The sequence below is a fragment of the Anser brachyrhynchus genome (genome assembly GCF_964034855.1).
Source record: "Anser brachyrhynchus genome assembly, chromosome: 12".
Lineage (NCBI taxonomy): Eukaryota > Metazoa > Chordata > Aves > Anseriformes > Anatidae > Anser > Anser brachyrhynchus.
In genome coordinates this window covers 18658791-18676986 of record NC_137707.1, presented here as the reverse complement: position 1 = coordinate 18676986, position 18196 = coordinate 18658791, and the positions used below count along the sequence as shown (strand labels likewise).

At 38.2% G+C, this 18196-nt stretch overlaps 1 protein-coding gene across 3 annotated transcripts in view; it reads right to left on the bottom strand.

The window, feature by feature from the left end:
- The window catches only part of LOC308176705 (uncharacterized protein), a 139778-nt gene that overhangs the window by 90687 nt on the left and 30895 nt on the right, over positions 1-18196 (bottom strand). Inside the window, exons 5-8 of one of the 3 annotated variants that reach the window (XM_080552789.1) lie at positions 16112-16159; positions 14831-14989; positions 10761-10852; positions 844-981 (exon numbers count right to left, since the gene is read on the bottom strand). The gene's annotated coding sequence lies outside the window, so the exon portion shown is untranslated. Of the gene's footprint in view, positions 1-843; positions 982-3315; positions 4196-10760; positions 10853-14830; positions 14990-16111; positions 16160-18196 lie in introns of those variants that run through there. The other 2 variants (XR_013938509.1, XR_013938510.1) reach the window with 2 other exon arrangements.

Genomic DNA, 18196 nt, shown 5'->3' with positions numbered 1-18196 from the left:
ACAAACCCAAACAAACCTTAAAGCCACAAGTGGAGTTCAGCAGAGACAGCTGTAATGTCCCACTCCACACTCCAACATGCATGGCAAGTAGCCAAACACAGACCCATTCCCAGGAGGCAAAGGAGAGGGCAGTTTTTTCTGTGGTGCCAGCTGAAGTATCCTCCCTTATCCCCCCATCATTACTTACTCCAGGACAAGGAGGAATTACTGCAACAGAGGCCTCTGACCAACTATGGAGCTGAGCTATGACAGCCCCTGAAGCGCTACGAGCAGCCAAAAGCTGGTTAACTCCTGAAAGAACTTGGTGCTTCAAAATCTGGTCTTAGGAACATGGAAGAATGAGAAGGAAGGTGTGTGCAGACCACTGCATAGGCCTAGCAAAACATTAAGCTTTACACAATCACTTAGTCCTTGTTCTACTTCTGCCAGGCCAAAGTCTAGGCTCAGCACTGTTCACTGCCATGAGGAAACAGCAACTGGCTGCAGGTGGAAGCTAGCTCTACCCTATACCAGAACAGACCCCTGTGAATGAAGAACTAAAATTAAGGGGGAGAGTAGAAGGCCAGATAGCAATTCTTCATCATCTGACAGCAAACAGTCTGATCTTTTCTTTCTATCATGTTTTAAACACTTAAACAAAGGCATAACAAGTATAAAAGTATTGCTGGTATGAGTGGAGAAGATCAGTTTAAAAGCCCCAACACTTTGCTGTGGTATGAATCACAGCACAAACCACAAGGTAGCTGTGAAACAGGTCTGCCATGTCCTTTAGCAAGGGACATTGTCACGCAGCTCTCATCAATCCTTACCAAAAATTAGTAATAAGGAAACTCTCAAGCTTACCTGATGTTTGAGAAGGCAGATAATGCAACATGCAGGCAGGTGGATTTATGGCTATTGAAGAGTTACTTCCATCAGTCTCAATGAAGTAACGCTTTATTGCTGCTGGATCAACACGATGCTAAATGGCCTGATACAACTCTGTTGAAGAAAAAAGAAAACAAAACAATAAGTGATTTTTTCCCCAATGAGCAAAGTAAATGCCTCCTAAATTACTATGTTCACTGAACAAGTGACCTACTGTCCTTCATATCTGAAAAATTGCAATATTAGAATGTTTTCTAGAAGTACAATTCAAACAAGCATAATAGAGAGCAATAAACCAAGAATAATAGTTGCTGGAACTGAGGCTGAAACAGGTACTGATCAGCCATGCTGCAGCAAAACTAGAAGAGCCTACATCCTGACCAGAGGAACTTCCAAGGACTGCAGCTGGCTTAAGTACAGAAGTACACAGTTTTCCCTGGCTTCATATCCTTCCAGACCCAGCTTCCAGTCACTTGCATGCACCTGCACACACAAACACAGGTTACGCCAAGGCAAGCCTGCATAGATTCTGCATATCAGCAGCCCAAACACGTAACAAAAATCTAATGACAAGAGATACATAGATATATTTGGGTTATATTTCCCATTAGCCATCTCTTATGTAGGCAATTAACGTCAATGGGAAACCCCACCACCACACTCCAGTTGCAATCAGACTGTTTTAAAAATGCCAAAAGCGAGATGACACATGATCTCAATGCTGCTGCATGCATACAGAATATATCTAACTCTCTGTGGAAACCAGCAATAGATCTGATACGCTTTAACACTCTGGATGATAAGATAAATCTAAGTGACTTTAAAAATGGTACAGAATGTTAGAGAACTCACAGCATGTGTCTTTGGGTCTGATTTAAGCTCTTCCCACATATAAGATGCTCACTGTTACTGCTATTAAGGAATTTCACTTAGAGGGGATTGCCTCAACTTGTAATCACATAAAAACCTACACTATTCTCTGTGAGAAAGTCTGGTATGGACTAGACATTGCCACCTCCAATTAAATAAATGTAATGAAATGAACGAAAACGTGATTCCATCAATTCCAAAATTTGTTTTATAGAATAACACAGAAATTGTATTCAGAATATATGGTAACTACAGTTAAGTGAGCATAACTCAAAGAAAAGACCTAGTACATTAATATTAATAATAAAAGTCTAAAAAGACTCAATCTCATCTATATATTTGAGACCAGCCTTGTGCCGGCACAAGTTTCTTAAACCAAAATAATATGAGAAGAGGTAAAACAACCATTTAAAATAAAGGGCATGTTAGGTATAGAAACAGACTTTCCATTTTTTGTTTTTATTTTTACAGCAAAGGGAAAAGAGAGAAAAAAAACACCTCTTCTGTTGCCCATTAAATTGGGACAGTTACTTTCTAATTTTGTATGTCCAATATTTCCTTATTTTATGGAGTTTCATGCCACAAGGTTTACTTAGAACAAAAAAATCCTCACACTGTTTGAAACAATTTACTTCATGGATAAAAATAATTCTGAGAATTCTCAAAAAACCCAAACCCTCTATTGTAATGTTATTTGGGCTTTTACATTCTAATTGTTGCATATTTAAGTATTACTTCAAAATCTTCTGGTCCAAAAGTGTAACAGAACTTCAAGAAGGTGTTCACTACAGAAAGGCACTTAGACAAAAAATACATGAGAGTAGCAAGTATTAGAAAGTCACTGGGAGCAGCCTTAGTTAGAAGGACAAAGGTCAAGAGAAGTATGCATACAGGATGGTATGGCTGCATCATCTTTTTAAAAGCAAAGAAACCCTAAAACATCTCAAATGGATGACTGGAGAAAATGTCATATTAAGCTCTTCAGAAGTATGCTCCTTCTCACTGTCCTTGATAAAAATCTGGTGTACATGGGTGTACACACACACCCACACTAATAGGAGGAAAAAGCACTGCATGTAATCTTAAATATGGGAGAGGTGCTTTGGGCCAGACTTTCAGATGTACCTTGAGTTAGCAATTTTCCCAGAAAACATTGGAGAAAAAAAAAATAAAGATTTCCTCTGAGTCACTGCATTGTTTCAGTTTTATTTTCCTAGTAGTTAAACATTTCATTTTTATAAAACCCTCTGAAGTTTATATAAAATAAGACTTGTGTGAAAAAATACTGTGGCAGAGCTAATCATAAGCAGGTACTGAGCTTTTCCACAAACAAAACTGTATTCCTTTTAGAGTTGAACAGCGCTGAAAACCACAGGTTGATGAAAACCAGCTGTTAGTTTATAAGCTCCCAGTCCAGCAGCTGGGGGTGCATGTCTGTGCTGGTGTGCCTTCGTAGACCCCCACGGTGCAGGCACTCGGGGAGCACTGCGCTGCATCTGCCTGCAGGGAGTTGCCAAAACAGAGCCTTAAACAGCTCAAAGAAAAAAGTCTTCATGTGGAAGGGAAAAAAAGGCTTACACTTTGGTGACAAATTCATCGTCTCCAGGGTAGGGTGAATATTTCTAAGGTCAACCTTCCAGGACATTAAAGCAAATTGGAAGACTTCTACATATTTTCATAAGATGGCACATAAACCCCAGGAAAAAAAAATATTCCGAGATCACTGGAAAAGGAAAATACAACTGATGTAAAGATGACATTGCAACTTACAAAATATTCTGTAACATCTCTCAAGAGAAAGGTGAATCAAAGCTGCTATTTTGCTACTTTCTTCCCCATGAGAAAGATGAAGACCTGTCATTCATCAAAGCAGGCCTCTTTAAGTTAAAGGAAAGCAGAAGAAACTACCATGTAACATTTTAAAGAGTAAGAGAATTTTCAGATGTCACCAGTCAGTTTCTTTTCTAGAATAATCCTTACATTTCTTACAAAGCACGCACGTCCACGTGCACGGAAAAGCTTTCTGCACAGGGCTTCTGCAAGCAGCACCTACATTTCAGTGACAACACTGGGGGAGGTTCTCCTGGCGAATTTTATCCCTGTTCAACAGTATATAAGGGATAGAGACTCCCACAAAAACAGCAACTTAATCATTGTTTTATAAACGATCATTATAGTACTAATTACAAACTCCACAGTGCATATTTTAGCTGAGCTTGATTTATAATATTACACAAAAGCGTTCTGAAGCTGAAAATTATTGCATATAAAATAATATTATATCCTCCATGAGTTAATAAAATCTTATTCTCAATAGAGTCTCTCTCTCAAAATATTCTCACTGATACAAATATCCAAGGTGAACAAAGCACGCGGACCCCAAATTTTTAGGGCTGTGCAAAATATTAGGCAGTGTACAGGGCCAGCTGGAGAATGCCATTCATTAGAAAACATGTGAAAATTCCCCATCCCAAAGGCTTCGCATAGCACTTCTAATTTTATTCAATTTAAATTCAATGAAAGAGATTCCATTCATTTCAAGTTTTGGAAGAAAGCTCTAGGTGGAAGCAGTGCCTTAAGAGAGAAAGAAAAAAATATATATGTTAAAAATCTATTTTCATCCATTCATCTTTTTCCACTTAGCAGCCTTGAAAAAGACCAGAAACAAAGAAATGACATCCTTCCACTGTATACTGCTCTGCATTGCTTCCTACGTGTAGGAATGGTCTTTAGACAGCTCCATACTTGCTCCTTCAGTTATTCCTGAGAAAGCCTAATTTCAAGGTTGTGCTGTAGAGGTTTGTGAACCACGCTGCATGTCTTTGTCAAGCTGCAACAAACTCACCTGTAGTTCTGCCCCACTACACCATGAGGAAAGCATCAGTCCTTACTATTAGACATACAAGATAAAAAAAAGAAAAAGAAAAGAAGCATTTTGAGTACTTCAAAAAACGTGATTTACGAAAAGCCCATAGTCAATCACAGATTTTTCACAATGTCTGATAAGCATGTGGTGCACAAAAAAATCAGGTATTTGAACTTCAAACCAGTACCTTTCAAAATGAATGTCCCTCTCTGGTAACTCACACTCACAGAGTATAAAGGCAACTAGCCTCAGACAGAAAAAGATCTTGTACTATTAAGATTATGACATCAGGTGATTTTGTCCCTTGGTATGCAAGAGAAAAGAATTCCTCAAAGAGCTTTCAGAAAAAACAGCAAAAATTTTAACTGGAGAAAAAGTACGTTTACCTTGTACGTAAGTCTTGTACGTAAGTCTGCTCTGCTAGCAGACTACTAGAACATTTTGTATGGAAATCACAATATTTGCAGCAATAAAAAAGCACAAGATATGCAGAGCTATAAGAGGGTGAATGGGAAGCTAAAATCTAAAAGTTACCATGAAGGAACAAAGGACTGGGACACTGATGAGGACCTGTAAGCACAAACCCTTTAAATATTCCAGCCTGTGCAAGGGAGAGACTTCAGAGTTCCCAAGTTCTTATTCTTATTTCACACAAAAAGTGTGAAAAAGTAAATAGCAAGGATATAAAAGGAAGCCTAACAACGTAATGCACACTTCTTAAAATAAAATAAGCCCTTGAAAGCTGAGAACTAAACTGTTTTTTTGTGAAATGATAGAATTACAAAAGAAATCTGTAATATTCATATCCTTTGCCTGTCCCTCAACTATACTTACAGTGGAAGCTTGATCCCACACCCCTGAAATAGGTAATAGTTACTGTACCAGAAGATGAAAATATAGTCTCATCAAAAGAAAACCATGTTACTAAGTAGTCTGTTAGAACCTCAGAACATTCCCCTCAGAAAACTGTTGTTCTCAAGAGGCAGTAGTGGCTGGGTGATGACCATTGATCACTACGTTAGAAAAATCCTAGAAAAAAATATGTCAATCGTAAATGCATTTACAAACATTTTTCGACTTCAGCTGTTGTCTATTAACCAGATTCCAGAAGCAAGATAATTGAGAACTATTATATAGAGCCATAATGTCTATGTTTTTAGGTGGCTAACAGAAAATTTCTTAGCATCCAAGAAATGAGTACTTATATACACCCAAAAAAGGGGAGCACTCAGGAGAGGCTTCTAGTGACAAAAAAAAAAAAAAAAAATTCTAGTGATTTTAATCATTAGCAGATGCAATAGCAACTAGTTGTAGATGCCAAATGAAAAATAATGCTTAATCTGCAAGTGCACTTAGGAATGGGTGGTCGGAAGGATTTGGATTGACTACTCAAGACAGGAAAGATTTCAAAACATAAAAGCCTAGTCGATGGTAATTACTCTTGTAGACATGGTTTTATTTTTGTGTAGATCCTAAAGTCCCATCAACTTTCAACATGACTTGAGCTCCTCACTCAGGACAGAGCCTTTGGAAAATGTTCCAGTGACTACAGACTCCTCTGGTCTAGTTCATCCTGGGACCCTAAACCCCAGTTTAAAGATGCCTCACATGTCTCCTGGGAGTGGTGACCTACCTCAACAGGACTAGCAAAGTCTCCTGATGTAGTGTGCCAGCTGCTAGTTAAACAAGAACTTGCCACGCTCCTAAAAGAAAGCAAGAATCAAAAACTAGCCAGAGTAAGATAGAAGAGGGGTAGGACACCCAAAATACTCTATGGATATTTTGCAGTTGAGAGACTGAAAAATCTCTCCAGAATAGCACAATTACATCCTTGCAGTTGTGGAAAGCTCTGGGTAAAGATTTCCAGCATGCCTCTGGTTTGATTGCGCCATCAGTGCTCATATGCAAATGTGCAAATTATCAGCCCTGAACCTGAAGCACAGATTCTTATCCAGCCTCTGCATCCAGCACTGCTTTCAATACTTCTTTGCTCAGGCTGAAGTCCATGAAGATAATTATTTTCCAACCTTTTATTCCCAATGTCTTCATTCAATAAAGCTAGAGAAGTCTCTGTCCTTGTCCCCGTTCCACACCAGTTTTACAACCCAAGAATGCCTGATGGACATCTCTGCAGAAGGCTTCAGCAGCAGCTCAGAACTGAACGTATTATTTATTAATTGGGTAGGTACCAAAGCCTATCAAACCTCAGCTGCCGAGTTAAAGAATTTTGGCTAACATCATGTAGCTATTACTTGTCATCTTCTAGTTCATTCAGCCAATATGTTAGAAATTAAAAGACAGTTTGTAAATAAGGATCCACCTTGTACTGAAAAGTTTCTGTCCTGCATTGTCACACAAATGTTTAGGGGAAGCTGTTGGAACAAACAGCTGTAATTTTGGCAACATGTGAAAGATACTACATTTGCAAATCAGAGGAGATGCATGTAAGGTTCATGCATGCATACAGTGCTTTGCTGTAACTCCATTTGTTTATTGCAATTGTTATCCACATGTGAACAACAGCTCTCAGGATAAACGCTGTTACAGGAATACAGTCTCAAACCTGAAAATGAATAAAATATAAACATTACTGTGAAAGAAAGACCTTGCAAGGTCAACTGTAGAACAAGGGCAAAACCAGCTGCTACACACACAGAAGCATCAAGCTGCCGTATGTGTGGTTTGTATGCAGGACTCTAAGGAAACTCTGAAAACAGTGGGTCAAAGGAGAGAAAGGAAGAAGTATTACAGCATCAGCTAGGTCATGGTCTTAGCAGCTGAGCAGCAAAAGATATGAGAGTAAAAAAGCCAAAAGCACAAGCACACTACCAGCTCTTGAATACAGTCTCAAACCCATCAGTATCTTCTAACTGATTTTTAAAGAAGGAGCTAAAATGTGCTTAGCAACCACCAGCACCAAACACAGCACCGAAAGGTCAAGAAACATAGTATAAAAATAATCATCTAAATGTAAAGGGCAAATTCTCACTTGTAGTTTTTCTGCAGAACAGACCCACCCCTTAATCAAGAACAGTTCAGATAAATGTACAGGTCAGCTCCATTATCCAGTCTCAAGTCACTTGAAATTCCTGAGTAACCTATGAAACATTGCCTTACTTATTCACTGAAACTACTTTTACAAAGAAATCTATTTTCCTTAAAGATTTTAAGAAACTGGGTGTGTAACACGGCAAGGCAAAAGTCATGGATATCTCCCACAGTGTTTAGCAACAATAATCCTTGATATTTCTATATACCGCTTTCCAGATCTATGCCAATGCACTTAAAGAAAGGAAGCAAAAGACATAATTACTGTGATGTGGAAACTGCAGCGCAGAGGTATAAAGAAGGATGCCCAAGGTCAAGCACAGAACCCAGGTGTCCCGCTAAGAGTGGTATAACATAGCCCACGTCTCAGCCATGCAGGGAGCCCAGTGCTTTCAAATCAGAGCAGAGCAAGCTGATTCCAAGCACAAGGCTTCAGGACAGCATCATATTGCCCCGTGCTAGTCAGCCTGGTGCCTGTGGAGCACAGCGCAGCGCTAGCATGCCTACGTTGATGTGGGAACTTGAGTCACATGTCGTCTATGTGCCATTGTGCAGGCAGAGTGTGTTCAGGGCCCTCCCCAGGCACACTGCATCAACCCCCTTGCTGCCTTACTGTCCTCATCTCACATGCAGCAACAGCAGTTACAACAGTGGACAACACTCTACCTATGAAAATAAGCACCCAGAACAACCATGCCCTCTGTTTTGAAAAGCTAGCTTCACTTAAAAATCGCAAAGTACGCCCAGTATTCTCAAGGACTTCAACACTCCCGTACTAGATCAGCACCATTTACAGAAGAGATTTCAGTCCATGGGGCATTTTATGCTCTGCTGGTTCGGGGCTTGTTGTTTTATTTGGTTTGTTTTCTTTTAGGTCTCGGTCATCCTCCTTCCTCATCTTTGCAACGAATCTCATCTGAATCCTATCTACTGGGAAGGAATCCAATGCAGCACTAAATTTAAGGCTGACAATGTAAATCTATGCCTAATTTCTGTCCCAGGTTCAACTCCACACTGCACCAGTTTGTGTACCCCATGAGCCCTCCCACCCTCATCTCTTGATTTTGCTCTTATCTTCTTTTCTTGTCCCTCAACTACCTGTGCAGATATGAACTACGTGAGCAAGTCTGCAAGGCCCCTCCCATACCCAGACTTCTACGTACCAGCTTCTGCTATCCTTCCCAGGGAGAAATTAATTCATTCAGATAAATCATCCTTATCATCCTTACTGGTTATTCCAAAATTACCCAATTTCTGCTTAAATGTTTGACTGTGAGCTTAGAAAATGGATAGTGCTTTCATAAGTGAAAAACTCCAGAAATACTATGTAAATAAGTATTTTTTTTAAGGCAGGCAGTTTAAAGAAGCTTAAATTCACACAAAAATACATAATTAATCTCATTGTAACATTGTGGCTGAGTAAAATTTAATGTTATTTGAATTATGAAACAGGGGTAAAATAGCTGCATTATTTACATACCACACTAACCTGATTCTAAAATTGTAATTCATAACTTGATAGCAATGTTAAAAGATATTTTTTGTCATGCCTGTAAGAATAAATCTGTTTTGAAGCCATTATATGGAGAGACCCCCCCCCCCCCCTACACAAATACATGTGTAGGTATCTATGGCATGACCCAAATTATTCCTTTTTGGGGGGGAGGAACAGGACAGATGTTTTCCTGAGCAAGACACACACATTGTTTGTATGCATAAACCTCTCATCCAACAGTCTTGGCCCTCATATTTGTTAACGCAGTTTATTCAGTTAAAGAACTGCATATGTATTTGTAACAACACTGATTTGGGAGCCCTTTTTTAAAAAAATAATTGAAAGTCTCATACATGAGGTCAGTACTCCTCAAGTATGTAGCATTCATACAAGTAAACAGATTAATATATAGTATATATTTTGATGACCTGATTAAGTGCCAGAGCTGGCACACACATGCGTGCCCACACACAAAATAAAGATAAGGTAGATTCTTTGTCAGAGATATATTTGAGATTAATGGGGAGCTGGCAGACTGAATGTGTTCCACTGCACTGAAGCAATTACCGTAGTAGGTAAAGCAAGTGATAAAGATTTATTTAGTACAAGGCCGATATTCATTAATCTCTTTAAACCCCATGTTAAGGTGGTTTAAAGTACTGTAGCTCTTCTCTGGAAAGGTCTGTTGAATCTATGACAGAAAAGGCAGACCTGCATAAATGCAGTGCAGCTCTCCATGGACTATGACATTTCTATACCTCCACAGGGAGGCAAGTATTTTAGATTAGTTTGGTTAGCACTGCAGATGCAGCATGCTGATTTACTAAACTCTGATGCAAGTTCCAAAAATAATTAGCTTATCAAAGATCCACCTTCCTTCCTCTCTTTTATTAGTGTGCTAAATATGGCATTGTTGCAAGGAAATAATTCATTTCAGTAGTGTTCAGACAGAAAGCGCAGATTTGTCAAAACTGAGGGTTTTAATAACAGCTTATTCTCAGTGCTGGCTTCTTTTGAATGATGCTCACATTACATGACTAACTAACCAAATGTCATTCAGCTACATAGCTCCTTCCATACTATTACAATAAAAGGAATTAGTAAGCATTTCTGAAAAGCGAGTTATTTCTTGGTCCAATATCATAAGAGCAAGCATCACAGATAGCTAAACAGACATACTGGACACAAGATATTTATGAACTGGGGTTGAGGTACCACTCAATAAACCTGTTGAATGGAAAAGAGGCTAAAGAGCCCTACAATTTCATACTTTTATGGCAGACTTATTATAACATATTCAGTTTAGGTGGGCTGTTTTTTTCCAAGGGAAACAAACAAACAAACAAAAACATTTTTATTTGGCATACAGAAAATGATCCCTTTGAAATAGGTTAGTTCCTTCAGTATTTAAGCAAGAGTCATTTCTCAACACATCAGTAAGAAAGAATATTATTTCAAGAGCCACAGTCAAGGTTCCCAGATACTGCCAGCGTGCATATAAATAATCAGCAAGACACCCACTGCCCCGCCTAATTTTTTATCTTCAGAAAGCATATTAAAATGATTTATTTCTAGTCTGCTACTCATAGCAAATGCAAGTCAGCCTCTCCTTACCTTGCCAGTGACAGGGATATCAGCAGAACCCCAGGTACCAGCTCCCCAGTGAACCGTGCCTGGGGCAAAATCAGCTGTAATAATTCCAGCAACTGGAAATGAAAAGGAGTGTTAACAGTAGAAGCTAATCCAGCACACATTGAAGTTACATCAACGACTTACACTACGAAGCAGATAAAAATAAAAATCACCAATTCTAAACGCAAAAATACATTCAATGAGACCCCACATAAGGAGTGAAACACATTTTAATCAATTTCAGTTAGAAGATATTTAAAGTCTATATTAAAACTTTCTCGAAGTAATAGAAGCATGCAGAAAAATGAATTAGAAAAAAAGTTTTGCATATAAAACCATAGCAAATCAGTAGGTATCCTCTTCGTTTTAATACTATTAACTTTTTTTTTTATTATTAATGGTTTCATTCTGTAGGCTTACTTAACCCAAGTTGGCACAAAATAATGGGGTTGGCCCACTGTTTCTCTAACATTTTTACACCCATATTCCTCCTTATCTCTTTCCTGCTCTCCCTCTCTCTATGTGGTCTCTACAGTTTCGTATTTTCATTGAAATGCCTTCAAGAAATGCCTTTTATTCCAGCAACATGAGATGGTTCCATTGTGCTGACAGAGTTGCCTTTTCCAAAAGAGCAAAATTCTCCAGAGACCGGGGTTTCCAGATCTGAATGCTTAATTTCATATTCTAGCCCAGCAAGGGCAAGGATACAAAAATACTGGAGCAGGTGATCAAACTACACAAGCTAGTTATGTTGAAATATTCCTTCATTTTCAAATGTTGTTTCAATATTAACAGCTATCAAAATATTTTTGAAGATCGCTATTAACATTTCATACGTCTATCAGCCTATCAACAACGCTACTCACTACCCACACAACTCTGCCAGTTTTTAAACACAAAATTAAAAGAACAGATATTTTTACTAGATTGTTTTTTTAAAAAAATGCTTTGCCCATCAAACAAAAGCAAATATTAGCAACCACCAGTTTCTTTTATCCCATTTCTTAGTTGCTTTGCTTTCCTTGGCTGGGAGGTAAACAAAATACCTTTTTCAGTGTACAAAATTTTAAAAAACAGTACCAAAATACTTTGCCATGAATTTAAGAACAGAAATGTTAATATCACAAACATCATGTTACAGCTAGCAATTGTCAACTTGTTGGTGTTCAGCTCAGAGAATTTGTAATCATGACTTTTTTTCCCAAGTCTTCTATGCCTATTCTAATATCTGATAGGAATCTTCATTAGTTTCAAGGCCAAAATCTGAAAATCAATTTATCTGACTGAGCTGAGTTAAATAAAAGAATAATTAAAGTCTCTAATGAGCAAAAATCTTCCTTGTCTTTCAAATATTACTTAAATGCTAAAAACATAAGTGATTTCAGTGGAAGAATTACATCTTTCTTATCATTTATCTTCAGTTTTAAACTGTATCTCTAATAAAAACAGCATTATAAAAATAATGTCATGAATTAACTTTATTCTATGCAGTGACTGTTCCTGATTCACATTCAAATGGGAATATCCCTGTCTTCCCAGAAACAGACAATCACAGAACTCAAAGTTCTCCACATTCACCATTGCCTTCCAATAAACAAAAACAAATTTCCTAGACAACACCCTCAAGATCTATATAACACAGGGCTGTCCATCCTCCTTTCTCAATACCAGAAAACCACAGGGCAGGAGCCCGTGGTTCTTACTTGAAATACCCCCAACATCACAAGCAGGTGTAAGGAAACAAACATCAAGGCCAAACAAAAATAATTTTTTTCAAAACAATTTTTTAAATTCCATATTTGATTTATTTTTTTTTAATCAGTGTCCTCAGCCTTTCTCATAGGTGAGATGCTCCAGTCCACAAAGATGATTAAGGGCCCTTTGCTGGACTCTCTCCAACAGCTCCATCTCTCTCTTGCCTACAACTACTGGCAAGCACAAGAGGTAAAGGGGAGAAATCATGATGCCAGAAAAGTTGTTATGACAAATTCAACATGGTCACATAACTCATAAAAGGTGAAGTCACCTGTGAATTTATTCATATTCATCAAGTGCTTGCCAAACCACAGCACCAGCCGATCACATTTTCTGTGTGAACCAAACCATTTACAGAAAAGCTATTTTAAACACTGCTTATAAGAATTTCCAATATTTTCATGTCCCAATACCTCTCAAGTCAGGCTCCCTCAGTGCCCTTAGTCAAATGATATCAGCCTCAGAAAGAGAGAAAGATTTTAACAAATACATTTTAGAAATCTCAAAGTGATTAAAGTAGTTTTTCTATGCATAGTAATGAGGTGGTTTTCAGGTTTGCTCTTAAAGGGCTCAAAGCAAGTTTGAAGATGTGATCTCAGAGCTAAAAGTGACATACCCACTGGAAAGCTGGTAGCATCCCCTTCACACGATTATGTAGAAATCTAATGTTTTTAACCTAGTGGATATTAAAATAGCTGACTCAAAACTCACCATTACTACTAAATTGACCCTAGGTATTAGGCAAGTATTGTCATTGGAAATACAAATACTTGATGAATGAGGGAAAATATTAACTAATATTTTTTTTAGAATGTTTTAGAATGACCATATAAAAAGATATTAATCATTAAAGGGCAGAGCTGAAGGTTAATAATACTAAATAGCAATAGGAAAATCATCACTGTGTCACTAAAAGAGCCAAAAGTATTTGATAACCATTTTTCACATGGCCACATAATTAGCACTACCCCTCTGCTACACGGGTATGATCATCATTAAGGATTTATGCTAGTGAGAGGTATCACTGTGCAACTATATTTAAAATAAACTTGATCACAGGATTGAAATAAATTGCTAAGATTCTTGTTGCCATAACTCATTATACTTTCTTAGTAGAATACTTGATATTCTTTATTTAAAAGAGATTTCTTGAAAACAGTGAAACACTTAAGAAAAAAAACACTGGAAAATAATAATAATAAAAAAACAGGACAACTACAGGCTTTTAGGTCTAGCTCTCAAGGTCAACTGATATCATTAGACTTACATGAACTCAATTCAAGTTACAGCAGGGAAATCACATTAGGAAATATGGGTCAAGTCATCCTGCAGTAATAAAGCTGTTACCTCCAGACTCAATTGTTGAAAAATTCTGTAAACCCTGTCATAGTTTAGTATTTCTAACATTAGAATCACAATTTAACAATGAAGTAGACCAACATTTAAAAAGTGTCACTTAAGTATTTATTCAGATGTTCTGATGAAAAAAATATAAACATACGAATACAAACAATATCTCAGTTTTAGTCCATAACCATTTGGTCCCTAACCATGTTCAAGCAGCAGAAAAATATATAGAGATAAATGAAAACGCCCTATGCCTTGCATACTGAAATAGCTAGGATAAAGAGCGACTTCAATGTCTGTGTGAGCTCAGGTGTAGGACTGGACTGATATGACCAACACAGTAAAAATACAAGGACCAAAGAGACCAAAGAGAATAAATGCTATGTAAATATGAATTACAGTGTCAAATTCAGACGAGGTGATGAAGTGACATCATCAAGTAGATAGAGCACTAAATCTAGGGCACTCAGTTACTACAATCATACGCTCGGTATAAAAATTAGGTTGCAACATTCTCAAATGTATATTCTCATTTACAGTTTAGGGAGGCATTTTCCAAGCACTCTGTGTTGGTGTTACTACTCCCAGTGAAGTCACACGGACGTTAACAATTGATTTCTAAGGAAGCAGGCATAGACTGAGCACTTTTGAAATCCCACTGTAAACGATTTTCATGGAGAGAATCTGAGTTTGTATGGCATCCGTAGGATTACAAGCACCTCCAAAGGCTTCCAAAGAATAATTAGATACAAATTAGTGCTCGGTATACACTTAGTAAGAGCTTGCAGAACCCCTCAGACATTCAAACCTGCTTAGCTGAGGAGGAAGATGTGTGCAGGTATACTAACCCCCATTTTCAGCAATTGCTGCTCATATGAACAAACTGCCAAAGATGATAAAAAGCCAGCTACAGTGGACACCTAAAAGCTCCATAAGGGATCCCCACAAACCTTCACTCCCTCCTGCCCATTCCCAGCTCAAACACTCCTTGGTCCCTCTCGGAACTTCAGGCTTCAGCTCTAGCTTTCTTCTCATCCTCCCGCCCCTGCACGGAGCAGGCAGAGCAGCACTGTCTGCAGACACAGCTGCGCCGCAGATCGGGGACAGCCCTGAAAGAAGGACAGTAAAAAATGTGCTCATGCACTGTACTGCCTGACCACAGTATGGGTTTAACAGGGTTGGAGCCACAGCTCAAAACATTTAGACACAGAGGAAGCTTCTGAATACTCTAAAATTAGGTATCCCAAATGCTGACATTGTTTCAGATGATCACAACAATTAGCTGAACCTGTTTTGTATGGTTTTATTTTACATTTTTAATGTCATGCTAAATGCAATTCTCTTTCCAAGTTCAGTATGCAAGCACACACATTTTTTCCATACATTACTCAAATTTAGGCCTTGAAGTACTAGTTGGATCTCTTTTTCAGAAGCTAAATGCGGTGGAAGCCATTTAAATGAATAATGCTTTTTTTTTTTTAATGGAACAGTGAAGTAATATAAGTGGGGCATATTAATTCCCAGACATGTGAAATTTATTGTCACTTAGATGCCCACTGGGAATAATTTATGCATCCTCGATTAAGAAAATATTTTTAATTTGAATTTGCATATTTTACTCATTATGACTAACCTTGACACAGTCCTTTTTGGAGGTGCCATGCCCTCAGGTGGGAGTTTACAAAGTGCCCATTTACCAGGAAGAAATAATGAAACAAAAATGCACATGTTTTCTAATGAGAAAAATAAGGTGGGTCTTGGACAGTATGCACCCTGGCTTACAATAGTCTTCAACGCTGTCTGGTGCAGTCAAAACCAGATTAGATTTGATGAAATAAAGGTGACCTTTATTCAAGTGCATGAAATCACAAAAAGGGATAGTATGGTAAATTCCAGCACAAGAAGAAAACTTCAAAATAAACAAATAACTTATAAAGTCACATGGGTCAAATTGAGACAAAAACTTTCTGTAAAATTAATCTCTCCATTATCTGCCATTACAACAAAACGCACATGCCAGTGAACAGCTTCTGGGAAAGCCTTCTGTCTTCATAGCTTTTTTTTTTTTTGACAGATCCAGCAACTCTGAAATTCTTAGATTTATAAAACCAAAATTTAAAACTCTTTTCCCTAAACCATGGTCAAAGTCAATATTAAAACTCTAGTCTCTAAAATATTCAAAAGCACATATACTAAAGAAGTTTTTAAAAAGAAAAGATAAAGCTATTTACATCTCAAAATTTCACCTTGCAAAATTTCCTGATTCTCCTGGCCTCTACCTGGAAGCACAGAGAAGCGACATCGTTAAAAAAACAAACAAACAAAAACAAACAAAGAAACCACCTTTTCCTTCCACATTTGGGCTCTGCTTCTGCGTGAACAATGCCCACAGATCTCATTGCTGTGTGGATGAGATGGCCAGAGCCAGCAAGGCTGAAATAGGAAGAGGCATATCAGACCACAGCAATACATTGATTTAAGGGGTAATGCACTCACCCTTACATAATGTACAGAATGCTGCTAGCCTTCACCATAGAAAATAATATCAGAAAAAAAGTCTGAAGGAGACCAAGACCCCCAGGCCCTCACACAGATGCACAGCTTTCACACTTTTGCAGTGAAGCACTATGCCTCTAAGCTTTGACAGAAAAATACTGAAATAGTTCAAAAAAGCAGTCAAAGTATAAGTTAAGTGTGAAGAAGCATTTGCATGACCAATTAAAATGTGGTCACATTTAGTTATTAAAATTAGAGAAGGATCTGGCTACAGCAAAAAAGCATAATGGATCATTCTGAAAAATCACTGTGGGCCGTGTGGGATGCACACCACAGAACTGGAAAAAAGAACTGTGATGGACAGGAGGAGAAATGCACCATGGCCAATGTGCAATTACCTGTCAACTAAAGAGCAGAAGAAATGGGTGGTTACGGAGAACAAGTAACCAATAAAATGGAAAATGCAGAAGAGACTTTCAAACATATTCAGTGCCTACACAAAGACCTTAAATACCCAAAGGCTGTCTTAACAGGAGTCTAGCACTTTTCTGGGCAGCTGATGTAAAGTTCAGGAGCATAGCACAGTGATCTCCAGAATGAGAACACTGCTGCAAGCTGTTTTCAGGGAATTAAAGACATCCAACTCCAAAAACGGAAGGATGGCCTGCACATTCACAAGCATCCCTGAATAATTCACATATTCTCATTCATGCATAGCTTTCTTCAAGCAGATTAATCCTTAACTACTACTTTTTACTCGAACAGCTAAAGATACATTATGACTTATAGTCTAAGGATTAAGTCTCCAGTTTGCAAAAAAATATTATATACATAAAAATAAGATGAAATTCCAGGCAACCTCAAAGGTTTCTGAGGTTTATGTTTTAAAGTTCTGACTGTTTTCCTACGAGCTTCCTAAAGAAAGAGGCTGCAATTAAAAATCTGTGGCCTTCTGCTAGTACAAAATCAGCTGTTCTATAAAGGCTCATACAACTACAGCACAACTGTACTACAGAGGAAACCAGGCAGACTCCGCAATTCACATCACTTATTAGAACTTCAGTTTAAAAATTAAAAAAATAATAAAAAAGTGCAACAGCTGATTTCATAGGGAAGACTGCAGATTTCAGAACTCCTTACAAGCGGTAGAGCTGAAACGTCATGCGGGTTTCAAACATGATTGAATTCAACCTGATTACCAGGTTGGCATGGGTCGGCACTGTGTCGGTTACAGGGCGAACACTAGAACACTATTTAATTTACAGCCTGCAATCAAACCCATGCAGGTGGACTACAGCAAGCACGAGAACCCCACCATAGCTGCTACAGCTCTGTGAAGAGACGAGCCTGTTGCTCATCCGGTGATATTACAGGAATTGGGACTGACTCTCAGCAAATGAACTATGACCTCCCAAATACCTGAGGAAATACATTTAGGAAAAAAAACAAATGTTACTCAGAAAATCCACTTGTACCACCCTCACAGCTGTATCTCCCAACAACATCTTCTGTGAAATGCAGCAGAAACTTTCTCACAACTTCTTCAACTCTCCATTTCCAAGCAAAATTAATATCAAAGTTCATGAACAGCACAGTATTCCTACAGTGCTGTGTCAGCATTTTAGATCCCAAAAGGTAGGATTTCCTCAACGGAAGGATTTCCACAGAGTCTAGACCAAACCATATGCAACTACAGCTAATCCAGCTGGAAATACTAAGATCGCAGTGGCAAAGCCAGGGGCTTTATTAGTGGTGAGCAGCTGCTTCCTTAAGAGGACACCATTCAGTTGAAATATGTCCAGTCCCTTGAGAATAGCTCT